This window comes from Dipodomys merriami, unplaced genomic scaffold, assembly GCF_024711535.1.
Source record: "Dipodomys merriami isolate MVZ:Mamm:240054 unplaced genomic scaffold, mDipMer1.0.p SCAF_26, whole genome shotgun sequence".
Classification (NCBI taxonomy): Eukaryota; Metazoa; Chordata; class Mammalia; order Rodentia; family Heteromyidae; genus Dipodomys; species Dipodomys merriami.
In genome coordinates, this window is record NW_027204048.1 from 10,295,118 (window position 1) to 10,321,930 (window position 26,813).

Here is a 26,813-nt window from a genome sequence, read left to right on the forward strand (position 1 = left end):
CATTGACCCTCTACATAGTCACCCTAGTGATGTGCAAGAAAGGTGTAGCTATGAAATTTTGGTCGTTGTGCATATATGTATTAATACTTAGTAAGGTTGGGGACTATAAACGATTATTGCTTTTTTATTTAATTTTGTAATTTTTAATCTCCCTTCATGTGTGGTTGACCTTTTCCCCAAGTGTGCAGATATTCCTATAATGTTAGACCCACAGCTATGGAGTCCCCTAGAAAGTTTCCAACATAGACTCACCGCACCCTTCTGACCTGTCCAAAAGAGAGCTGTACCCATCTTACACTTTTTGTACCTATAATCTCCTGAAATACCTACTAGATCTTGAACTTAGACCCCAAAAGTTGAAAGCCTTGGTAAGGATCTATCTTTTAGAAAACATGAGACATCTCTCTCATTGATGCCACTTGGAGTAGAATCCTTGTATAACATGACAACTGGCTTCTAACCAGCTCTACCCCCCACCCCCCCACTATTTCCCTAGGACAAATCTGAGAAAAAACCAACTTGAATGCTTTCAGCGAAAACATTTTGTTAGCTCAGAACATCTTTAAGAGAACTAGCTTTCTTATGGATGACAGACCAGGATTTTAGGAGAAGACATAGAAGGTTAGAGAAGCATTTTTCTTTTCCTTTATTAGCATGGTTTTCCCAAAGAACACGCTGGCTGATGCTTTCATGAAGAATAAAGGAAGGTCTGATCATATCCTTTCATTATTTCAGCAACAATTTTTTAGATTTGTTGTTCCTTATCAAGGACTGTAAGTATTTGTCTTATAACTATCTTGTCTCATAACGATGTTTCAGGCTGTTTTGTTTGTTTGCTTTGTTTTTGGTGCTAGTACTGGGACTTGAACTTAGGTCCTAGGTGCTATCCCTTACCTTTTGTTTTGTTTTGTTTTTTTTGCTCAAGACTAGTTCTTTACCTCTTAAGTCACAACACCATTCTCTCTCTCTCTCTCTCTCTCTCTCTCTCTCTCTCTCTCTCTCTCTCTCTCTCTCTCTCTCTCTCTCTCTCTCTCTCTGTGTGTGTGTGTAATGGTTATTTAGAGGTAAGAGTCTTAAGGACTTTCCTACCCACGCTGGCTTTGAACAGCCATCCTCAATCTCCTGACTAGCTAGAACTATAGACATTAGCAATTTTTACAAAAAATAAAATATAAATAAAATCTAAAGGGAAAAAGAAAGCAAGGTTAGGTTATAGAAAATGTATGCCTATATAGTAAAACTTTGGCTATGAGCTTCCTAGTAACCAGAGCAAAGAGGAAAATCTCTTTAGGTTACATGAGTTAAAAAAAAGTTTCTAAAGAGAAACACAATTATCACTGGCACAGAGAAAAGTACTTTTTCTCAGTTACTCATCAAAAGGTATCCACCACTCTCATGATGGATTTCCTCAGATGTCCACAGTGACTGTCATCAAACCTGTAGGACCGATTTGTACAACGTCCCTCATTGCTGGCATTCTGTTAAAGTCTAATTGTATAAAGGAAAAGAAATAGCCTCCAGGCAATTGTCCATTTATTGTACTCATTTTCCACTGAACTTTTGCAGAACATGGAGCAGCACAGAGCTAGAGGTCACATCTGATGAACAGCTAAAAGGTAACTTCTCTGCAGATGCACAAGTGCAAAGCCCCAGGCTTGAAACAGTTCACTTAGCTGGACAGAGAGGCGCATTCCCTTCCCAACAGAAAAGGGAGCCCAAAGGTATGAGGTGAAAGAGAAAGTCACCCATCTCTGCCTGGTGCAGGACCAGTGCATCATGGGGGATGTGGAAGATTTGAGGGAGGGGAAAAATTAGAGAACTTTATTACTTTACTTGTTAGGCTTTGGTATATCATCTCCTCCTCCTCCTCCTCCTCCTCCTCCTCCTCCTCCTCCTCCTCCTCCTCCTCCTCCTCCTCCTCCTCCTCCTCCTCCTCCTCCTCCTCCTCCTCCTCCTCCCCCCCCTCCTCCTCCTCCTCCCCCCCTCCTCCCCCTCCCCCCTTCCTCTCCCTCCTCCTCCTCCTCCTTCTTTTTCTTCTTCTTCATTGTCATCTCCTCATGGGTAATGTTAACACAATTAAGATCTACATATAAATTCATATCATTTTCATAACTAAACAGCATAAAACAGGTCATTGTATTTCGTATCATTGAAGTGGGCTGACTGCTGTGATGTTCTCCTCCCCACAGCTTCCGATCTTCCATAAAACGAGTTATCTGGCACATAACATGAACAAGGATGCTTTAGGAAATCAGGGGGAAAGGCTATGTCAAGGAATCAAAAAAGGGACTGGAGGGATGATGGGGTGATGGGAGGTGAACTTACTCTTCTTGAGAGCATGTGAGGCTTTTGAAGCTCTCTGCTGAAGGTGGGGGTGAGGACTCAATTTATGTGTATTTCAAGACAGAACCAATGCGCCCTCTGAACAAACAAACACACCAAGACCAATGCAAGCACATGTAGATCTGCCCTTTCCTTAAAAGAGGACAAAATAAAACATGTAGGAAGACCTAATTAGGTGGTGTGATTGGACAAGGTTATCATTATTATTACTCTTTGCCAAGCAGCTTTTCCAGAATTATAGAAAGCTGGCATGGCTAAAAGTTTTTTCTTTTTCTTTTTGGAGGGGGAGGGAATGAATTCATCTGTTAATTACAAAGGAAGACATTAGTGTTCACAATCGAACGAGTCCCTTAGTATAAACACTTCTTATGAATCTACCTTTCACTTGGTTCCTTTTTGTGTTTCTCTCTCCTAGAACTGAAACATTCCCAAGCCCCCCATACAACTATAGGTGGTCTTAAATGACCTCTAGGGTCTGATACTCCTATTGTTTTTGACCTTGCATTGCTCTGTACCTTTATTAAATTTCTCTGAAATGTACCATTTTTCTTTGCTCCTTTGTATTATGTGAGATACCAGTAAGGATGGATAAATGGATTTTCCTAAATTCTGGTACCTTTCTGTTGTCCAGATGCTGTTGTAAAATTCCATTTTCTCCAGGGGCTAATCTTTGTTCTTTGGTTTTTTAAAAAATCATTTATGGGTTAGATATATCAATCACACTGTGTATGATTGCTTTGTTCTCTGACAGGCTAAAAAAAAAGGAGGAAGGAATCGGCTAGATGATCTTTTTAAACAATTGCTTTTGTAGAATGATACTATTTCTTCTGAAGCAATTCAACCCAATGTTACTTTTTTTTTTTTTTTTTTTTTTTTTTTTTTTTTTTGCTTATGTGGTATTGAGAAATTGAACCCAGGGCCTCATGCATGCAAGGCAAGCACTCTACCACTGAGCCACCTTCCCAGCCCCCCCGCCATGTTACTTTTATTGTCTTAAATCTTCTATCTCAAATCTTCCCTTCCTCATGAATGAATGTATCTGAAAAGCCACAATGAAATTAGAGACTTTTCAGTTGACTTAATGAAGCAGCTTGGATTAATGAGAGGCTGGTTTCTGTCTGTAGTTAAGAGAGCCCCTCCATTACCTGGAATTCAGTTAATGAAAGGAAATAATCAATAAATACACGTTTGGAGTTTTTCCCCTCCTTCTCTCCAACACTGTGAATTTGTATGTTGCTAGTTTCACTGCTTAATATTAAACTCTTCTATGAAACTCTTCAATTTGGTAGACATGGCTGTTGGAGCCTCAGTTCCAACAAGTGACCAGTCACCAGGAGGTGTGCTTACAAGTATTCCAGAAGCGTAAATGCAGTTCGGGCATCCCGTCATGCAGAAAGTCAATTTCCTAATACACCAACTAAGAATTTAATTAATGGTAAAGTGAATTCTCTTTTCTCAATGGCTTTCAGTTTAATGCTCCAGAAATACTTCAGTGTTAGACTTTATGAATCCATTTGAAATACCTGATGAAAGGTTCTGACAGTGACCAAGTTCTTGTGATCCTGGGAATATCAGAATTCACCTGTTGACTGTAATTGTTTTCTCTCCTTTGGAGACCTGGTGATGCCATTTCTCCAAGAACTTCTCTGGAACTTAAGCATTTCGGTTCTTCTTACATATGGCTTCTGAAACTTTTATCTTTGTTTTTCCATTAGTTCTGGTACTTATAACCGCTTTCATAGAAGGGGGTTGTATAGCACTTTATTAATGGGTTCATGAATAGAACTTTCTGGTAGAACTTTCTTCTCCTCTCTCATGATCTCACCACTCCTTATTTCTGGTCTAGCCCTTCTACCCTTCCTCCCTCACATCATTATTTTATTTTCAATTTTTGGCTTATTTTTTGATACGTACAACTATAGAAAAAACATACAATTAACATTGTAAGCACCCAGTTTTTGTTTGTGATTAAAAAGTCAAGTATTATCAATACAATTAGTTTCTTTGATGTTTAGATACCACTCTCTTCCTCTTGCCTTTTCTAGAGGTAATGTCTAATGAAGGATCTCAGAAGCTGAACAATTCACCTGTTGTGCTTTTCTTCATCATGCTTAATGCCAGCAAAAGTCTCACCGAAATCTTTGGGACATTGATTTTTATTAGACAAGTTTAGTGGCCCTAATTCAAAAGATCAACACCCAAAATGCTCTGAAATACACAACACTTCTAGTCCCAGTCATTTTATATCCCAAGCACAATTCAACCTGTGCTGTTGAAGGGGCTCTGTGCAAGATGTGGACTCTGAAGGACCGGTTCAATGGTTGTGGGTTATCAGACCTTATTAACATTAGTATCACTAAAGTTGAAACAGATACCCTAGAGGTAAATTGAATAAACATATCTTATCCAAATTGCAGGGGAAAGAAAGCATATTGGGCACTTCATAGGGGTAAACTTGTGAAGAAGAATCAAGTATAGGAAATCTTTACAGTGACTGAGGAGACTGGCAGTTGTGGGCTAGGGCTGGGTATATGTGCATTACCTCTTCACTGGCTCTATCACCTTTATTTTTTTAAAATTTTACTTATTTATTTTTTTGCCAGTCCTAAGGCTTGAACTCAGGGCCTGGACACTATCCCTGAGCTTCTTTTGCTCAAGGCTAGTGCTCTACTACTTGAGCCATAGCACCACTTCCGGTTTTTTCTGTGAATGTGGTACTAAGGAATCAAACTCAGGGCTTCATGCATGCTAAGCAAGCACTCTACCACTAAGCCACATTCCCAGCAGCTCCCTCGCCTTTATTATAAGTGTAGTGGGTAATTTACATCTTCCTGTTTAGCTCCTTCTAGCCTTCCTTTATCTTCTTACCATTATTTGTTTTTCTTTCTCTTTTTGCCTTGACTTATAGGTCTACTCAGCTTTCTCTCTCATGCAGTATCTGGTCAAGTTGTTCTCTCCCCTGGTGAATTGTAGTGAGACATAAATGGGGAAATGGAAAATATTGATCAGCCTTGTACAAAGCCTGCCAACATTTTTCTCCAGTCCTTCTCAGTTTCATCAAATACCAGGGAAATAATATGGTGAGTAATAGACTCCAACAGGCCTACAAGATGCAGGGTTCATGTTCTTGGTTGTATTTGCTGGCAGCAGGAGGGACTCAATTTTAACTTTAAAAAGTGATAGTTCTAGAGAACAACTCTCTGTTTTTACACATTCCAGTTTTAGCTTTCTTGGTTTTGTATGCCTCCAGTGATCAAATTTGTGGTTAGTGAGAAAGAGTAATCTCTCTTCTAAGTTAGATTAGAGTGTCTGAGGACTGTTTGATCTCTTCCCCCATTCAAGGTGGTTTTTTTTAAAAAAGAAAAACCATCCAAATAATATGAATAAAACCATCCAAACCAAGCAAGACCAAAATAAAATTACTTCTTACCCTCCTGAAAAACTTCTAGCCAGCCTAAGAGCTTCATCCTGTCAGTGGCCAGAATATTGGTCAAATGTCATTAGGGCATCAGGATATCTGGACAGCTGGACACTATGTTAACTCTAGCACTTACTAGCTGTAGTGCTTTAGGTGAATCACTCAGTTACTATGAACTTCAGTTTCTTTATGCGCAAATGTAGGTCTGATGAAGCAAATGTATTTGAGATTGCTGAGATAAGTAGAAGTGGTGTTGTAAAATATGTCTAGCAGAGGTTGGCACAGATTTGGAATTCAGAGGCAGCAGGCTGTAGTTATTGTTTTTCCTCTGCCTCTTCTTCTTTGCCCCTCCTTGCCCTTTTCCTTCCATAGTGGTTAAAAATAGCCCCGAGAAGGCTGCCTGCATTTGACCTTGGCTTCACTCATTCTTGTTACGTCACCTTCCACTGTCTGAAGTTGTTTCTGTATCTGAGGATTGATGACAGTGGTGGTAATGAGGATGATGTATCCAAGTTCATTTAAACATTTAGCACTGTGCCCAAAGCATAGTGCATGTCCAATGATTCTTTGTTATTCTAGCATGATTAGTAATACTTTCTCAAGGATCAAAGTCTTTGATCTCTGCTGAATTTGGGGGATCATAAGCCTCCAATGTGTAATCAATGCTTTTTTTTTCCTGAGAAGACATACTGTCTTGATTTGTTCCTTAAAATAAAGTGAGGTCTTACTTCATCTTTGGGATCCCTTTCTTGCTAGCACAGGCCCTTCTTCAGTTCTCTGGGGTGATAGCAGATGAAGATACTCTCGACTCTTCACAAAGCAGCTGCTAAGTGGGCTGGGAGGAGGGCTGCAGTTGCTCCTGAAGGGTACTAGCAGGTTCTTTTTTATCCAGACTTCTCACACTCTTCTCTTGTCTCCCTCCAAAGTATATACAGACTTAAGAGCAATCACTGTTTGGGTCTAATCCACCAGTCCCTTAGTTGTTGGGAATTAGCTGATAATTGTTTGAAGTTCAAAATAGGATTTGGGAGGATGGTGCTGGGGAAAAGCCAGAGTTTAGAGCAGGTGAGAAATGCCCAGAGACAAACTGCTCATTTCGATAGGTTTTTCTGAGATAATTTCCATTTAGCTCCTTTGCTAGGACTGCTTAGGATCCAATCAATAGAGTCCATTGGTTTTGCCCTTAGCAAATGTGGACTCTCTAATCACCCTGGCTTTTAGTTTGACTTCTTTCTATACTAATTAGGCTGAGCCTAATTAATACAAGTTGTACTATTCCTCTGTGTGTCCCATGGAAACGATCCACCCGTTTCCTCTAGTGTAGTGGAGTTCATGATTGAATAGCCAAAGCTCAAGGCTGGCTCTCCCAGACCATTGAGCAAGAGTCTCCTTTTCTAAACCCATGGCAAAACGCAAGAGGTTTCTATCCAGACAGAACTAGCAGCATGGTCAGGGGCTCTTCCTAAATCAGAAAAGAAGTGAAGGTTTTTTTTCTTCTCTTCTGTCTTTCCAGTAGCAGGCTGGACTCTTGTTCAAACCCAACAGATTTATTGCACATTTTTTTGGGAAACACTGTAAATTAGGAGGTTAGAGAAGTCATTATCCCAAGTCACCAAAACAGCCATTAACTCAATAACCATGCCATCAAATCAGCTCTTCCCTTGGGGAATGTAAAATTGGAAACCAGTGTTCAGTGTGTTTAGCTCAGCTACGAGCTGCCACAGAACAAAATTAAATATTGAAAGTAGAAATACTGTGACTGTTACAGGGAACAGGGAAGAAATGGACTCACCGTCTTTTGGGAAGAAGATTGCAGAGATAATGAGAAAGGAGGAGACTAAAGGAGGAAAGTATCCAGGTGGAGAGATTACCTGGACAAATGAAATCTACCATTTTTTCTATGCTGTTTATCATATCATGGATTATTTAGTATATTTAATATATCATGAAACATTTCTGGTTAAATTTCCCTAGGAGGTTAACAGTTTTGGCAAGTATAGAATAGGAAATTGTCTTATTGTTGTTACAAACACTGATTATATGTAGTTTAAAAATTATGTAACTAGAATTAAATTATATTTTACATAAATACAAGAACTAATTTCATGAACGAGCTATGGAACCTTTTTTAAAAAAATATTTTGAGCCCAGTGTTGGGGGTTCACATCTGTAATTCAGGAGGCTGAGATCTGAGGAACACAGTTTGAAGCTAGCTCGGCCAAGAAAGTCTGTGAGACACTTATCTCCAGTTAACAACCAAAAAATACTTGGAAATAGAGCTGTGGCTCAAGTAATAGAGCCCTAACCTTCAGCACAAAAGCTTAGGGACTGCACCCAGACTGTGAGTTCAAGCTCCAGGACTTATACATACACGCGCGCGCGCGCACACACACACACACACACACACACACACACACACACACACACACTACATACATATTTTTGAGTACTTCTAAATTGTTGGGCCAATCATTGAAATGTGGGTTAAAACTTACCTTTTCCTTCAAACTAGAAGTTCTGCTACTCATTTAATATGGAATAATTAAGATAGAGTTTTCTAATCAAATGAGGACCTGCAAATGCTAGTCCAAAAGCTTTGGAAAGGAATATTTACTGATCACAAAATTAATGAGCATAGAAATAATTTTTCAAATTCATTAATGTATATGAACCTTGCTAGTGTAACCGCACTCTGCTATTACTATTGTGGGGAGAGTGCTTTAATATACTTATTTATTTTTCTGTATGTTTGCCTATCTCACACAGTTTAAATAATAACCCTAAAATAAACCTCAAGCTTGATAGGCAAGTACTCTACCATTTCAGCTACAACCCTGCATCCTCTGTTTTTATTTTGTTTTTCAAATAAGATCTCATATTCACTTGCCCTAGGTTGACTTTCAGCTATGATCCTCCTACTTCTCAATAGCGGGGATTACAAGTGTGTACAACCAACCAGGTACCAGTGGCTCATACCTGTAATCCTAGCTACTCAGGAGCTGAGATCAGAGAATTGTGGTTGGAAGCCAGCCTAAGCAGGAAAGTCCAGGAGATTCTTTTTATATATCTATATCTATATCTATATATGTATATATAGATATATAACTTATATATATGCTTTTATTGTGAAAATACCATAGAGAGGGGTTACAATTTTATGAGCAAGGTAATGAGTACACTTCTTATCAAGCATTGTTGTCTCCTTTGTTTTTCCCCTACCATCACTGCCCTCCCATCTCCTCGACTATACTCCCCCCCACAAAGTTGTAAAGTTCATTTTTCAACATAGCATTTTGTACATCTCATTGTTGCAATGTATCCCCACTTAAACAATTTGTTTTTTCCCTTCCTCTCCCCAAATTATAACAATATCAAATACAGTGAAAACAGGAGTTATACTGTGGTGGGAGGGACATACAAAGCAACAAAACAATCACCTTATAAATATGTTAGAAACAATAGCAAGACAGAAAAACCACTTGTGTCCTTATCTTGGGGTTCATTTCACCTAACATCATCTTATCTGACCTTTCCTGCTTGTCTCAGATATATACTAGTTATTGAAAATAAGGGAAACCATGGGACCATTTGCTTCTTTGGGCCTGGCTTATGTCACTTAATATAATTTTTTCCAAGTCTTTCCATTTTCTAACAAATGGGGCAATGTCATTCTTTCTGATGGAGGCATAGAATTCCATTGTGTATATATACAATATTTTCTTGATCCATTCTTCTACTGAGGGGCATCTGAGTTGGTTCCATATCTTAGCTATGGTAAATAATGCTGCAATAAACATAGTCATGCTGGTAGCTTAGAATGGTCCTGTTTGTGATCATTCAGGTAAATGTCCAAAAGTGGGATTGCTGGGTCATAGGGGAGCTTTATGTGGAGTCTTTTGAGGAACTTCCATACTACTTTCCAAAGTGGTTGAACAAGTTTACACTCTCACCAACAATGCAGTAGGGTTCCCTTCTGTCCACATCCCCTCCAGCATCTGTTGTTATTAGAGTTCTTGATTATAGCCATTCTAACTGGGGTGAGGTGGTATCTCAATGTTATTTTGATTTGCATTTTTTTTATGGCTAGAGATGTTGAGCATTTCTTCATGTGTCTATTGACCATCCTTCTGTCCTACTCAGAGAAGTTTTTCTGTAAGTCTTTAGCCTACTTATTTATTGGGCAGTTGTTTCTTTGAGGATTTGTTGTTGGGGGATAAGTCCATGAGATTCTTATCTCCAATAAACTTCTCAGAAAAAGACTGGAAGTGGTGCTGTGGCTCAAGTAGTAGACTACTTTGCCTTGAGCAAAAGAAACTCAGAGAAAGTGCCCAGGTCTTGAGTTCAAGACCCAGGACTGAAAACAAGAACAAAAATAGGTATGCAATCATGTGGGTTCTGTGTATGTGTGTGTGTGTGTGTTTGTGTGTGTGTGTGTGTTTGTGCGCACACACGCATGCACTGCACATGCATTTGACAATTCTAAATGTTAGACTCAAGATCTATAATGCTTGCTACGCTTTCTAGTTTATGGCTGGTCCTCTAGCACTTAAGTCTTACCTCTACTTTGGCCTTTGCTGGATAATTGGAGACATAGTCTGATGGACTTTTCTGTCTGGGCTGACTTCAAATGCTGATCCTCCAGGTCTTAGCCTCCTGAGTAGCTAAGATTACAGACTTTGAGCCACCAGTTCTTGATCTATGTCCCTCTCTTTGAAAACATTTTAACACAAATGTGTCAGACTATTAATTATACTCTTATTTTTGGATGTTTTTACTAATAGCTGATGTTGCAGTGAATATTTCAGGATATTAGTCTTTGATTCTCTGCCCATGTCTTTAAGGTATATTCTTAGAAAGGAAATCAATTTATTTAGCCATCTGTCATATTGCCAAATGTAGTTTAGACAAATAATATCAATTTTCCCTCAGTAGTATGAATGTAGACTCCAATCCTGAATCTTTCTCAACTCTATTTTTACACTGGAATCAATATTGGGGCTATCAACAAATAAGTAAGCCATATTCTATCCTAAGACAATTACATTGGACTTAATGGGAAATTAGAGGAGTCAAGGTATTGTAACTTTAAAAAGCACCAAAATGAGTCTAGTGGATAGAAAAGGTTCAGAACCTCTCCTTAATTGAATAAAAGAAAACTGTCAAGCTTTAAAACCCTTTTGGTATCAAGTCACATTACAATTTAAGTTGTTTAGATTTGATTAATTAGCATAAAAACTTAACATAACACTTTAATCTTGGCCAAAACACTTTGTTGGATTTTCAGATAGAGTTATACGCTTGTATCTATGAGAAGCTGATTTCATCATACCCCAGGATACTTAAATCTTGCTTGTCAAGTTCCTTATGTAACATAGTTCAATACTTCCACATAACCTTTGCACATCTCTACATTTTAAGTCAGCTCCAGATTATAGTGCCTAACACAATGTGAATTATGCATACATGGTTGCTATATATATTGTTTAATGAATAATGACCACCCCTTCCAAATGTGTACATGGTTAGTAAAGATGCAGATGTTTTCTGTGAATATTTTTCATCTAATGACGGTTGATTTTGCTAATGTGGATTCTGCAGATATTAAGGGATGACTGAACTTGGATAAGACATTTTGTCCACAAATAGAATTTCCTCCTTTCTTTGCCATCTTGCCAATTCATTTTTAGAAAAAGCATTATGCAGCCTATTTCTTATTTCATTTATTAACTTTTTAAAAATCTTTTGTGGGGCTTGAACTCTGGGCTTGGGTGCTGTCCCTGCGCTCTTCAGCTCAAAGTGAGCACTCTACCATTTAAGCCACAGCACCACATCCAGTTTTCTAGTGGTTTATTGGAGATAAGAGTCTCACAAACTTTCCTGCCTGGGCTGGCTTTGAACCATGATCCCCAGATCTCAGCCTCCTGAGTAGCTGGGATTACAGCTGTGAACCACCAGCACCCGGCTCATTTATTAGCTTTTATAGCTGAAGTTCTCTCAGAAACAGTAGCTTTCAATTGTCTTGCTTTTCTTAACACGATTCAATTAATTATCAAATATTTATTTTATTAATTTTCATTATCAGGACATACATTGGGGTTTCTTCTAGATCTTAGGAATAACATCTTCTTTAGCATTGTTTTCCTTATGTTTTATTGGTTCTTTGGTAGATAAATGTACTATACATAGCCTATCAGTTTTGATAAAAGATTGATCATTGAAACTTTCATCATGTTTTGGGTCTTACTTTGGATTGAGTTACTTCAGGAAAATCCTGTTAAGTGTGTGGTATTGAAAATCAAATTTTATCTGGGTGCTGGTGGCTCACACCTGTAATCCTAGCTACTCAAGAGGCTGAGATCTGAGGATCATGGTCCAAAGCCAGTCCAGGCAGGAAAGTGCCTGAGGCTCTTATCTCCAATAAAGTACTCAACGAAAGCTGAAAGTGGTGCTGTGGCTCAAGTGGTAGAGCACTAGCCTTGAGTAGGGACAGAACCCAGGCCCTGAGTTCAGGACAGGCCAAAAAATGAAAAATAAAACTTGAACTTAGGGCCTTGTGCATGCTAGGCAAGCACTCTACGATTGAGCTACGTCACCAGGTCTTGGATTTTTAAAACACAGTTGTGACCCACCAAGCCTGCTCTTTTCTTGAAATATTTTCCCATGTGTATGAAATAAGAGCAGGAAATATTTCCTTCTGTGAGCGATTCTGCGTCAAAAGCTGCTGTTGGCTATGTATTAATGTGATCTTAAAGGCTTTCACGTCTTCATTTCTAGCTTTTTCTGCGATTCACCTTTTCTCTTTCATAGTAACTCTGTGCACCTACCTCCCCAAATATTGAACATCTCGTATTCTCTTGAAGCCAACAAATAATATAAAATTCTCTCTCAACTTATACATAACCTACATTCTGTTGAAAACTTTGGGAAACAGGTTCACATTCTTCACATTCTGTGATACTAGAATCCCCATTTTAACTTGTAGCCTTGCATGGACTTTTGTGGTCTTATCACCATGAGGTAATATACATGATGAAAAGATTAATTGAATCACGGAGACCGAGTCTGCCCTTTCCAGGCTGCTAACGCCACGCTAATCATTGGCCACATGCAGCCTTTTTGTCTGAGGAGGGACACCCTTAGTTAAGCCTATGTTAGATTTTTTTCTTTTCCTTTCAGCTGAAAGCATTCCTTGCTCACCTGGGTTCTGATCAATGTCACAATTAGCCGTTGACTGTAGCTTGCTGTTTCCAACTGACTCCATCTAAGGACTTAGATGCTAAGTAGGACAAGGCCTAGCCACCCTTCTTCCCTTTCCTTGTCTCCTCTCTGGTGACAGTGCTCAGACTTGAACAGACCCTGGGCTAAGAACTGGAGAAAGTCATTGCTTCTTCTTGTCTGTCTCTGAGTGCATTTCTGTCTTACACTAATAGGTCAACTTACTTCAGCCAATGGCTATTTTCCTTTAATGCAAATAGAAACAAGTAGGATTGTTGTCTGTACCAGATTCTTCAAACTTTCAGCTTTGAATTGGGGACCATCAAGCTCTATAGCGATGGTTATTTGTTTCTCAATGTCGTTATGTTTTGTAGGTTTCTCTTCTTTATAATTTTGCTAGGGGGAAGCATTTGTAACTATTGCCACCTAGCTACTGTTTTATTCAGAAAATATAATATTAGAATATGTTATAATATAGTATCATATTATATTCTAAAATAGGAATATTGTAGGATTCCAATTTTTATATATTTTCCCTCACCCTTAATGATTGAAGCGGTTATGGTAATGAATGTAATTTGAGGTTACATGTATTTATTTTAGGCTGCCAAAGACTATGCCAGGGCCTTAATTGGTTCTGTTAGAGTGAGCTTGGAGCATTGAGGAAACAAAGCAATTAAAACCTTGTGGCATTTTGTATCCATCACTGAAGCACCATGAATTTTTTATTGGCTATGTGATGTTCATATTTACTGAACACAAGCAGTTATGATTTATGTGCATTTGTCCGGGGCCTGGCCAAGAAAATGCAGATCCTCTGAGGCTAAAGAGAAATATATCAAAGGTTCAATCATTGCTACCATAGCTAAGTGTCGTATCAAATTGGAACAGCAAAGATATATTTAGCCTTTTACATCTGTATAACCATCTTAAGCTTTATCTATTTCAAAGGTTTAGCTAAGAAAATTTTACATGGGATTCACATTGTTTTCTGTCTGTTCACTTTGACTCTTACGCCATATAGGGATTTGTAGAACTTGCTAGTCTCTTGCCATTACATATTGCTCGGTCATCTTAAATATGTGGAATTGAAATGCTAAAACAAAGACTTGGTTATTTGCAATCCTAAGTCCCCAAGGCTAGCCCCTTGTCAAGGCGTAACATGAACCGGAGTATACAGGCAGCTGTGGAAAAGAGTCTTCCTGAGAGGTAACTTATATTACTCACCAGAGCAGCTTCTACCTTGGCTTGTCATATGATTCTTGCTCCCTCTGATTGGAATTGAGCCTTGCACAATGTTACTTCCTAGCAGAGTGCCCAGAAAAAGGCTGCAAAGGAAAATGGAATAGATTCTATGCAAAGCAACATGTGAGATTAAGTGGTCAGCTTTTCTGGAGAGAGTGCTTACTTGTAAGAATCTTTACCTTCAATTCAGTCAATCACTTTTAGCTTTCTTTGAGGAAGATGGCTGGATGCAATTTTCAGCCTGCTATCTTAAAAAACAATTATTTTTGTGCCAATACTGGAGCTTGAACTCAGGACCTGGGTGCTGTCCTTTAGCTTTTTTGCTCAAGGCTGTCTCTCTACCGCTTCAGCCACAGCTTTGTTTCTGTTTTTTTACTGTTTAATTGGTGACAAAATGTCTCACAGACTTTTCTTCCCAGGATGAATTCAAACCAAAATTCTCAGATCTGCTGAGAAGCTAGGCATGAGCCATGGATGCCTAGCTTAGCCTGCCCACTTGATTTTAATACAGAAGAGATTTGTGTGTTACATACATGCCTACAGCATACCTATTGTCGTTGTTTATATATTGTTATATAGGTTATAATATAGTATACTATATAATGTATAATATATAATATGCTATATTATCATATAGCATAGTATACATATGTACATATATAATATAGTATATGTATAATATATGTATAATTATTATATAGTTTATAATATAGTATACTATATACTATATAATATAATATAAAATACGTGATATTATAATATAGTATATTATACATATGCATATATAATATAGTAGATGTATCAGATATCATAATATTTCATATGATACTATATTATAATATATAAAATACTACATTATAATATATTATATATATCTTATTATATATAACATATTATAATATAGTATATTATAATGTATACTATATATAACATATATGTTATATATTATATAGTATATCATATATTATGTATATTATATTAGATATTAGATATAATATTACATATATTATATATTATATTATGGAATATTATAATATATAACACATATATTATGTATAGCATATATGTTATATATAACATATCATAACATATATTATATATAGCATATATGTAGTATATATAACACATATTATATATAAAACACATATAATATATTTTAATATGCTACATTATAATATATGATATATAAAATAATATATTATAATATTATATATAATATAGTATATTATAATATAGTATATTATAATATAGTATATATTATATATAGTATATTATAAAATAATATACTATATATAACATATACTATATTATAATATATATTACATATAACATCTAATATACTGTGATATACTATAGTATGTTATAGTACATTATACTATATTATATTTATGTACTAAAATGTAATATATACACTAATATATATTAGTATAGTATATTATAATATAATATCATATATTATTATATATAATATTATACATTATAATAATATAGTATAATAATATAATATATCATATATTACATGTTATATATATCATATAATATATATGTTATACATCATATATTATGTTATATTATATATTATATTATATTATACATATTATATATATTATATACCATATATTATACATGATATATAATATATTATATATCATATATATTATATATGATATATGTCATATATATTATGTATATATGATATGTATTATCATATATAATATATAAAATAGTATAATATTATATAATATACTATATTATAATATAGTATAATATACTATATTATAAACTATATTATATATAATATATACATTATATGCTATATATTTTATATGCAAACTATATCATATATAGTCTATAAACTGTATATATAGTATATTATATATATATATAAATATACTATACATATTCTGAACCCAAATGTGTAGATATGGTGTAGACATGTATAGGAATAAGAACTGGACAAGGTCTCTGAAGCATCAGGTTGTAGGTAGAGAATATGCGTTTTCTTGACTCTTCACCTTTTTCTATAGATGTTTTGATTGGATTGAATTATTCAGAGGTGAAGTTTAAAAAAAAATCAGACTTAATTCTAGAAACCAGCTTTAAGATCCTGAAAATGCCCCAATCTTTGAAGTAACAATGTTGCAATAGCAAAGGGCAGTGTTCTTTCACATCAACATCTAGGCCATTGATATGGACATAGATAAGTAGTAGTCTCTTTAATTTTTACAAGATAGAAGACTTGGCAAGAAGATGCAATTGCATAGTTTCAGTCCTGTTTAGGGCCTCCATTCAGGCTCCCAGTCTTTATTCTGTTCTTGGCTTGCCAAAAAGAAAAGTAGTCAAGCCTTATTACCTGGTATGGCTCTAAACTCAATTCCTCTTTTTCTGGTCTCTCCTTGTTAACTACTAGCACACACAACCTAGTGTGTGAGAAGACTCAATAAAGCCTTCATAGGCCTCAAGCAATGAAAAAATAAAAGCAAAACTGAAGAAACAACCCAACAACCCTTCAGCCATAGAAGCTAATTAATTGTGTGCTTTTAGTTAATTACTCCAATTAAACCCCCTCTTTGCAGTTGTGCTACTCTATAACAATGTCAGCCGGGCTACTTCTGGAACTGGAAACTGCTGCACTGCTCAGGTACTCATCAGTTAAACTCTCACTGTGGGCAATTAGCATCTCTTCATGATCCCATGGCAGTCCTGCAAAGAGGGAAGATCTTACCACTACGTTGAACGCTACTATTCCATTCCCATTCCTAACGTGTTGATAGCATAAACACTTGCAAACATTTTAATTTAATGTTTTAATTGTAAAGGTGATGTACAGAGGCGTTACAGTTACATAAGTCAGGTACAGAGTATGTTTCTTTTTGAACAATGCCTCCTCTTCCCTCGCTTTCTCCCAGGTTTTTTTTCCCTCCCTTTTCCCTTCTCCTACACGTTGTGGAGTTCATTTTCAACACAGTGTCTACCTAGTATCACTGCTGAATTAGTTCACCCTTTGTTCTGCTATTTCTGAGCTTCCCTTTCCCAAATTAGATAAACTTCACAAAAGACAAAAGGTACAGAAATCCAAAACAGTGACAAAAGTGGGAAAACAGAAAAAAAAAAAAAAACCACAGAAAGTAAAATAAAAACCCTCTGCTTTCCATTTCTTGGAGTTCATTTCAATATGCATCATTTTATATGACCCTATGTACTACTGAGCCCTTTGGATCCTTCCTTTAGTTGAGTTCTGTTTTATTTATCATGCCCAAGTGTCACTTTATGTCTCTTAAACCCATTGGGTTTACTTGTAGATTTACAGACACATTCTAATTATTACAAGTGGGTCTGGCTTACTTAGCTTACTATAATTTATTCCAAGTCTTTCCATTTTCTTACGAGTGGGGCAATGTCATTCTTCCTGATGGAAGCATAGAATTCCATTGTGCGTGTGTGTGTGTGTGTGTGTGTGTGTGTGTGTGTGTGTGTGTGTGTGTATCACATTTTCTTGATTGCCCACTGATGAGCATCTGGGTTGATGCCGTATCTTGGGCTATGGTAAACAAGGGCCTCCTATCTAAAATATACTTAGAGTTAAAAAAAGTTAAACCTTCCCCCTCAAATACTCAAAGAAACAACAACTCAATTAATGAAATGGGCTAAAGACATGAAGAGAGACTTCTCCAAAGAAGAGATGTTCGTTATCTCTGGCCATTAAAGAAATGCAAATCAAAACAACAAAATCAAAATTGCCTCACCTCAGTTAGAATGGCCATTATGGAGAAAACTAACAACAGATGCTGGCGGGCATGTGGCCCAAAGGGATCGCTACTACATTTTTGGTGGGAATGCAAACTTGTTCAAACACTTGGAAAGCAGTATGGAAGTTCTTCAAAAGACTAAACATAGAGCTCCCCTATGACCCAGCAATCCCATTCCTAGATATTTATCCAATCGACCACAAACCAGGCCACACTAAAGCCACCAGCATAAACATTTTATTCTGGAGAAAGGTAAATTATCTAAGATCATCCAAGTAATGATGCTTTTTGTACTCCACATTTGAGATAAGTTGAAAAAGACTTAGTCCTTCCCTTTTATTTTTTTCCATTTTGATGAACAAATAATAGAAAGAGCAGTGTATGGTATATAGTTAAGATCTTGGGGAAAAAAACAATGTTCTAACATCTCAGTTAAGCATTTTATTTTATTTTACTTTTTTTGTCAGTCATGGGGCTTGAACTCTGGACCTGGGCACTGTTCCTCAACTCTTCAGTGCAAGGCTAGCGCGCTACCAGTTGAGCCACAGCACCACTTCCATTTTTCTAGTGGTTTATTGGAGATAAGAGTCTCATAGCCTTTCCTTCTCAGGCTGGCTTTGAACCGTGATCCTCAGATCTCAGCCTCCTGGATAGCTAGGATTACGGGCATGAGCCACCAGCACCCAGCAGTTAAGCATGGTATAGCCATGAACATTTGTGATGAACGTATTTCTTCACTCTTTACAGAAGAAAGAAGGTAGTTGGGAGGTGATTGTGCTTCTGAACCCAGGACTTTCCACTTACTTGGGAGGCTGCCTAATGGTTGAGTCAGAACTCCAGCCCTTTTTGCTTTGGTTAGTTTTTTAGATAAGATCTGACTTTTTCCTGGGCTCACCTACACTATGATCTTCCTATTTACCCTTCCTGCCTTAGTTGGAATGATAGACCTGTACTGCGCTGAGTGACTTTTTCTGTTGATATTGGGTCTCATGAACTTTTTGCCCACTCTGGGTTTACTGTAATCCTCTTGAATTTTTACTTCCTTATTAGTTAGAATTACAGATGTGAGCAACTAGTTCCTGCTTGTAGCCAAATTTCTTTAGAATCCTGGAAGAAATATGATGTTAGACTAGTTAGCTTTTCCTTCTGGATGCTAACATTTTATAATGTAATAAAGTTTGTTTTCAAAGGAGCTAGGACAGTATGATTATAACATAATAAGGATGGTTCCTACAACCATCTATTCTTTAAACTTATGTGGATTTTTACAAGCACATAGAAAAGGAGGAAAGTCAGGGAGTTTTTATGAAGTCAATGCTCTGTCAAGAAGTAAAAATTGGACAGTGGCCCTGAAGTCTTCCTACATCTTCTTGTCATTGCCGCATCCTCCCCCAAAGCAAGCACTTTGATGAAATTATTCCATTGTCATTGTCTTTCATTTTTATGTTTTGAAAGGATAGTTATTGGTCTTGGTTCTTCTTTGGAAGTAATTTTCCTTTTACTGCAGCTATGTTTAAATCTCTCTGTGTGTCTCTCTGTTGCTGTCTCTGAACAGAATCATACTATGTACAACATAGCTCAGGCTTGAAATGGTGCTGCTTCTACTTCAACTTCCTGAGTGCTGATATTACAAGTATTTGCTACTATACCCAAGTTAATTTTTTTCTCTTTCTATTTGGTTTTCAGTAGTTTTACCACAGCTTGTTTAAGAAGTGTTTTTTGAGTTTATTTCTTTTTATCCAGCTCACAGTTCAGAGATGTTCTCAAACCTATAACTTGTTGTTTTTCATTATTTTGAAAAATTCTCAGTTATTGTTACTTCAAATGCTGCTTTGGCATCTTTCCTTCTTTCCTCTCCCTCCCGTGTTTTAGAAGATTTTTTTGTTTTAGAGATTTTTTTTTCCCTTTTGATCCTGGGGCTTGAACTCTGCCACACTTCCAGCTTTTTCTATGATTACTTGGAGATAAATAAGTATCTCACTCCTTTCCTGCCAGGGCTGGCTTCTAACCTCAATCCTCAGATCTCAGCCTTCTGAGTAGCTAGGAATACAGGCATAAGCCACCAGAGCCCAGCTTTTTAGAGCTTTTTATTTATTTATTTATTTTGTTTGTTGGTCATCGAGCTTGAACTCTGGGCCTGGGCACTGTCCCTGAGCTCTTCAGCTAGTGCTCTATCACTTGAGCCACAGCACCACTTCTGGTTTTCTGGTGGTTAATTGGAGATAAAAGTCTGACAGACTCTGAATGACGATCCTCAGAGCTCGGCCTCCTGAGTAGCTAGAATTACAGGCATGAGCCACCAGCGCCCAGCAAGCTTTTTCTTCTTTTCTCTACCCTCTTACCATTTTTTCAAATGATTTTCTACCCTTTTGTCTTTAGTGCCTCAAGCTGAGTTGTTTGTATTTTTCTCTGGTCTTGTCCACTAGTTCTTGTTCCCTAAGTCTGTCTTCATCTGTATATAAATGACTATAAACTGATACAAGTTTTAGTTCTGGTTATTGAATTTTCTCAACTATAGAATTTTTTTCTTAGTTCTTTTCCAGTGTCCTCAAAATAATTGCTATGATAAGCCAGATTCACAATCTGTCTTTCTTTTGTAGTAGTGAGCAAAGTTTTGTTTTCATGTTGTCCATCTATCCTTGATATTCATGGTATACCAATAAACCTTCGAGAAATACAAGAGCCAAATAAGATTCTCTTTGGATCAGTATGGACTTTCTTTTTCATATCAAATAATTATGTCATGTTCGTAAGCAAAGGAAAAAAGTGTAGGAACCCATAAGACCACCATCACCTGTCAGCATTTAACAATCAGGGTCATTTAAATTTTATGCCTGGTTAAGTCCAATATCTATATTCATTCTGGCTCTATTTCTATTACCTAATATTTCTGCTGTCTTGGCTCTTGTCTTTTTGCTATTTTATTGTGTTTCAGAGATTATATTGAAAAATCATTTGTAGAAATAATTTGATGCCTAGGATAATTTCTTCCTGCAGAGAGGGTTTATGCTTTCTTCAAATTGCCTAGTGGCTCTTGCATCAGGAATCACCATAATCCAATTTCAGGGATAAAGATCATTCAAATCCAAGTTCCTGCAAGAGCCAATCTACTTCTGATTTACACATCACGGTGACTCTGGCACTATAGTGAGCTCAAAATATAACATTTTTACATTGATCTCCATGCCATTGCCAAAAGTGTTGCTTGCCCATTTGGCTGCCTTTTATTGAACAGAGTAGAGCTCCCAGAGGAAAACCCAAACACTAGACCCTCACTTCTGCAGGGCAGTTCACGTGTGATAACCTTGCAGCTCCCCAACCTAGTCCTGCTTGGCATGGAATATCTTCACATGCTAGATGGAAAGACCAAGGAATTTGGATGCCAATCCAAATGAATGGTCTCTCTTTGATCTTTTATAAGTATTTGATACTAGGCAAAGTATTGCTTGAGGTTTGTCTCCTTTATCAAAAGAAGTCAAAGGACTTCTTTTGTCTTCTTCATCTAGGCAAAGAATTTCTTGAGTTTTATTTTCCTTGTCCAGAAATTAAGAAGAATAATGCGATGTCTCTCAGGAGGTGTGGGGAACATTGAGGTGGGTGTGTTTAGGAAGCCATCTTATTTGCACCAACATTTCCTCTACTCTAACTCTTTCCTCTAACTCCTAGCTCTTCCTTGCACAAACATTTTGTTAACTGGATCTAAGCATCTATGCTTGAACAGGCTATAAAACTTTCTCGGGAGCTAGGAAACATCTAACTACACTTCTACCTAGGAACTTTATGCTGATAAGACAGGCAAAAGAGTCATAGCATTTTTCTTTCTTATTTACTGTTTTTATGTTTCACTTTCCAATTGCCACCCTGAAGTTCTGGCAGCTAGCCCATATAATATTTGCATTCAAGATACATATTACCCCACATGACGCACTTGGCTGGGCTCCAAAAGTGGAAGTTGAAATGAGTAAATGGTTCCTTTATTTGTTTTATTACCTAAGTTTCATTTCCTTTCCTTTCAGATATCCTGGAACCCTCCTAATATATACATGGCATAAAAGATACATGAAATAAGTCCTTCTCCAGAGCCTTATTCACAATTGATAATCTTTAAAACTGCATCTTCTAAGCAGGACTCTCAACAGATATTCCTTGACTCTCATTCTATTAAGTCCCTTACCAATCATTGTTAAATATGTGCTAAAAACAATAGAAAAAATTGTTCATGGCCTCTCTTTATGGGAAGCTTTTAGCTTCCTATTCCTAAAGCAAATGCTAAAATTGGTCAGAAGTCACATTATTGACTCTGAGGATAACCGTCTTTGGCAGTTTACGGTCATCTTGTCACCCAAACACAGTAATAATGTTTGATGTATACTGCAAACTAATTACTTTTATTATTTCCGAGGTTTTATTAGCACCAGTCCTCCCTTGCTCTCAAATACTCTCAGACTCCAAGAAAGGACTAGCATCTAAAACAACACCATCTATATCCCTATAGACAAAACTATATCCCTGAAGACAAAATAAATGCCACAACAGGCATTTCTGACTGCTACCCCTCACCAAATCTTTGAACAGTTTATACCGTATCATCATAATTTCTCAAAGGGAGCCCTTGTCTCCTTGGACTTAAAAGCACTGTAAGATTTTTTTTTATCTTAATTTAAGTGTGAGGGAAAATTGAACACGTTTCTCCTTTTTCTTAAAGGAAACAAAGATTATGCATGCCTGTGTTGTCAGTTTTATTAAACAATTTCCAGCTTCCTCAGTCTAGAAAACTTCCAAATGCCAAAATTTAGCTTGGAGTTGAAGATCTTGAATAGTCAGAGAACACCCATGGATCACATTCAAATATTTATTTCAAGCAGAATTTGGTTAAGGAGATCACAGCAGGTCAGCAACACTAAATCAGAAATGGAAGTAAGATCACCCTATGGCTGGTCAGCATTGGCTGCCTTCACAACATGCCATAAAAGACTATGAATCTGTGGCTAAAAGTACAAATATTTATTTCTCACAGTTCTCAAGCTGAAGATTAACGTTCATAGTAATGGCTGACTCGGGATCTTAGTGAGGGCTCGGAACAGATTGGCACATGGCAACCTTTTTTCATGGAGTTTCATTCACATGTGGACATGGAAACAGAGCAAGAGAAAGCTTGCAAACTCTTCTCTGGTGTGTTCTAGTAATGTCTCTTCATTGGGGCCTTACCTCTCACGGCCTCATCTATCCTGATTACTTCCTAAATGCTCTAAGTCAACATACTATCACAAGTTCATAGTTCGATGTGTGAATTCTGGCATGACGCTGTCCAGCCCATAATACCCTGCTAATTTCACATGCACTAGCAACACTCAAAAGAGAAAGGAGCTGATTGACAGTGAGGTACCCCCCAAAACCCAATTTAGTGTGTGTATATATATATATGTATATATAATAAATATTTAAATGTTATATATACTTAAATATATAACTATTTAAATACATAGTATATACTTAAAATAGTTAACAGATATTATATAATTATAAATATTACATAGCAAATATTAATACATATATTAAATAAGTAATATATTTAAACTATATTAAATATATAGTTTAAATATTATATATTTATGTAATATATGTGATATAATATATGTTAGATAGCTACTTTAATATATATGTGTATATATGTGTATATATACACATATATATATACACATATATACACATATATACACATATATATGTCCTTAAATGCAGTGACCTGTGTCTCTAGAGTGGTCAGTAATTCCAGAGAGTATCATGATTATCATTATGTTTGTGGTGATGTGTCTAAATCATTAAAAACTGTTAAGAATCATCTTCAGAAGGGTGCCAGTGACTCATGCCTGTAATCCTAGGTACTCAGCTTACTGAAATTTGAAGATCACAGTCCAAAGACAACATAGGCAGGAAAGTCTGTAAGACCCTTATCTCCAGTTAACTACCAAAAAGCAGGAAGTGGAGCTGTGGCTCAAGTGGTAGAGCATTAGCCTTGAGCACAAAAGCTCTGGGACAGAGCCCAGGCTCTGAGTTCAAGCCCTAGGATTGGTACACAGACACACACAGACACAGACACAGACACACACACACACACACACACACACACACACACACACACATACACACATACATACACATAGCCATTTTTACTGTTCTTTGCATAAGAGGACAGAAAAGATGGTAACTTATTTTCAAATTATTTTTGTCACTATATCTAAACTATTGGTATATGTTCATGCTGCAATTGATCATTTGAAATAGTTGTGGAATGGCTTATTTTGAAACTTGATTAATCTCATGCATTAAAAGACATTTAATAAATATTTTCAAGGGTTGGTTAATGGGATACCATTATCAAAGAACAATTTTCTATTCAGCTGAATTATTCAAGAGCTATCAAATTTTAATGTTCCTATTTAAGTCATTCAAAACAATCCATTAGGCTCATTGCTACCTAGAACCAGGGTTCAGAAAAATGCATTGCAGTATTTTCTTATCCAAGCATTTTTTTTATGTGACAAGTCTAAATGCCCTTTAATTAAAAGATGATAATATGGGTTGGGTTTCTGAAGAAGAGACAGTCTATGTTTGACCATAGTTCTTTTACCTGGGCCAGAGGACCAATGGTTTTCCCCATTTGTCAGCACTTTTATTTTCAGTGCCTGCTGTCCTATTAATAGCCATTTGCTTGTGATTACAATAGTCATTCTGCCTGCCATGCTTACCAAGCAGTCAGCATCCCTCTTGCCAAATACCCAGGATGCTCAAAGACAATTGGCTGCAGTTCCCTTTTCCAATCCTAACAGTAGAGATGGTTCAGCCAGCAGGACCATAAGAACTGATGGCTCTTGGCCAAATCTCTTCCCCTCTCCCCTCCTGTGGTGTTTTATAAAGAATAGTCAGCTTCTGGTTCTACAATTCTCTTTTTATATATATTTTTTATATCTGAGAAATCCTGTTTGGTTGATGCATCTCTTCTTTAGCTATATTTAAACCTTTAGGGCTAGGCTTGTCTTGATTTGATAGCAGTGGTAGTGGGTGTCATGTGAAGATGACACTGAACATCTTTTATAAGTCATTATTTAGAGTTGATGTCTTGGTGTAATCTAAACTCCATTAAGTCTGTCATTTGCTTTCCTTTTCTTTCCTCCTTTCTATCTTTTCTTCTTTTTTTCTTTCTCTCTCCTTCCTTCCTACCTCTCTTCCTCTCTCCATCCCTCCCTCCCTTCCTTTTACTCATGACTTTTTGTCATGCTTCCCAGTCCTAGATTGTTTTTTTTCCTGGTCCTGGAGTTTAAACTCAGAGCATGAGCACTGTCCCTTAGCTATTTTTGCTCAAGGCTGGCATTCTCACATTTTCTTCTGGTGGTCGTGGGACTTGAACTCAGGGCCTGGGTGCTGTCCTTGTGCTTTTGTGCTCAAGGTTAGTACTACCACTTGAGCCACAGTGCCACTTCTGGCTTTTTTTTCTGAGTACTTTATTGGAGATAAGATTCTCACAGACTTTCTTGTCCAGGCTTTTTGAGCCATGATCTTCAGATCTCAGCCTCCTGAGTAGCTAAGATTACAAATATGAGCTACCAGCACAAGGCCAGAGTTGTGTTCTTATAAAGGATCTCTCCCCCTGGTACTCCCAAGTTACCAGGTACTGGTAATTTCAGGTGCAATTTACTTCATTATCTTACATTCAGATCTAATCTATTAGCTAATCCTGGTTTCTGTATTTCCTTCTCTAGCTTCTCTCCAGGCTAGACTAGGCTTCTAATCTTACTTCGATGTTTTCATTCTTGTAGCTAATCTTTCTACTCCAAATCTTCTCTTTTCTTTCTTTCTTTCTTTTTCTTTTTTGCTAGTCCTGGAGCTTGAACTCAGGGTGCTGTCCCTGAGTCTCTTTGTGCTGAAGGCTAGCACTCTGCTACTTAAGTTACAGAGCCACTTCTGGCTTTTTTTGAGTTGTTTATTGGAGATAAGAGTCTCATGGACTTTCCTGCCTGGGCTGGCTTCAAACCATGATCCTCAGATCTCAGTGTCCTAAGTAGCTAGGATTACAGGCATGAGCCACTGGTGCTCAACCTCCAAATCTTTTCTATTGATCTTTTTTATCCAACACAGCATCTTGGTCCTTTAAGTCCCTTCAAGTGAATGATGCAGTATTTGTATTTGCATTTAACCTGTGCATATCCTTCCCTACACTTTAAATCTCTTGATGATTTGTAGTGCCTGATGAAATATAAGATCTGTGATATAGTTTTTATGCTGCGTTGTTTAGGAGGAAAGTTTGTTAATAATCAGGACAGATGTAACTATGTGTGTGTGAGTATATGCATGTATGTGTGCACGTGTGCATACATGTGCACACCATTAACAGAGCTTGCACTCAAAAGCTTTGTGCTTTTGTGTATATGGCATTTTAGTTGTTTTGCCACATTGTCAGTCTAGTTTTTTACTGATTCATTGGAGATAAAGTTTTTTTTTAATTTTATTTTATTTTATTTGTGAACATACTGTACAGAGGGGTTACAATTACATGGGCAGGATAATGCGTACATTTCTTACCAAGCATTGCAGCCTCCTTTGTTTACCCTTCACATCCCTTCCCAGCCTCCCCCCTCCCCCCCCAATCCCAATCCTTCTCCTTCCCCCCCTTCCCCCCCCCCCGGAGATAAAGTTTTTTGAACTTTTTTTGCCCAGGTTGAATCCATACCTTGAGCCTCCAGGTCTCAGCCTCCTGACAAACAGTGATTAAAGGCATGAATTGACAGTGCCTGTCTTTTTCTTGAATATTTCAGTCCTTGGTTGGTTGGATTCATTGATTTGAA

General features: G+C 37.1%; 1 long non-coding RNA gene across 3 annotated transcripts in view; it reads left to right on the forward strand.

Moving 5' to 3' along the window:
* Positions 1-26,813, forward strand: part of LOC138836967 (uncharacterized) — a 102,768-nt gene that overhangs the window by 11,653 nt on the left and 64,302 nt on the right. The window lies entirely within an intron of this gene.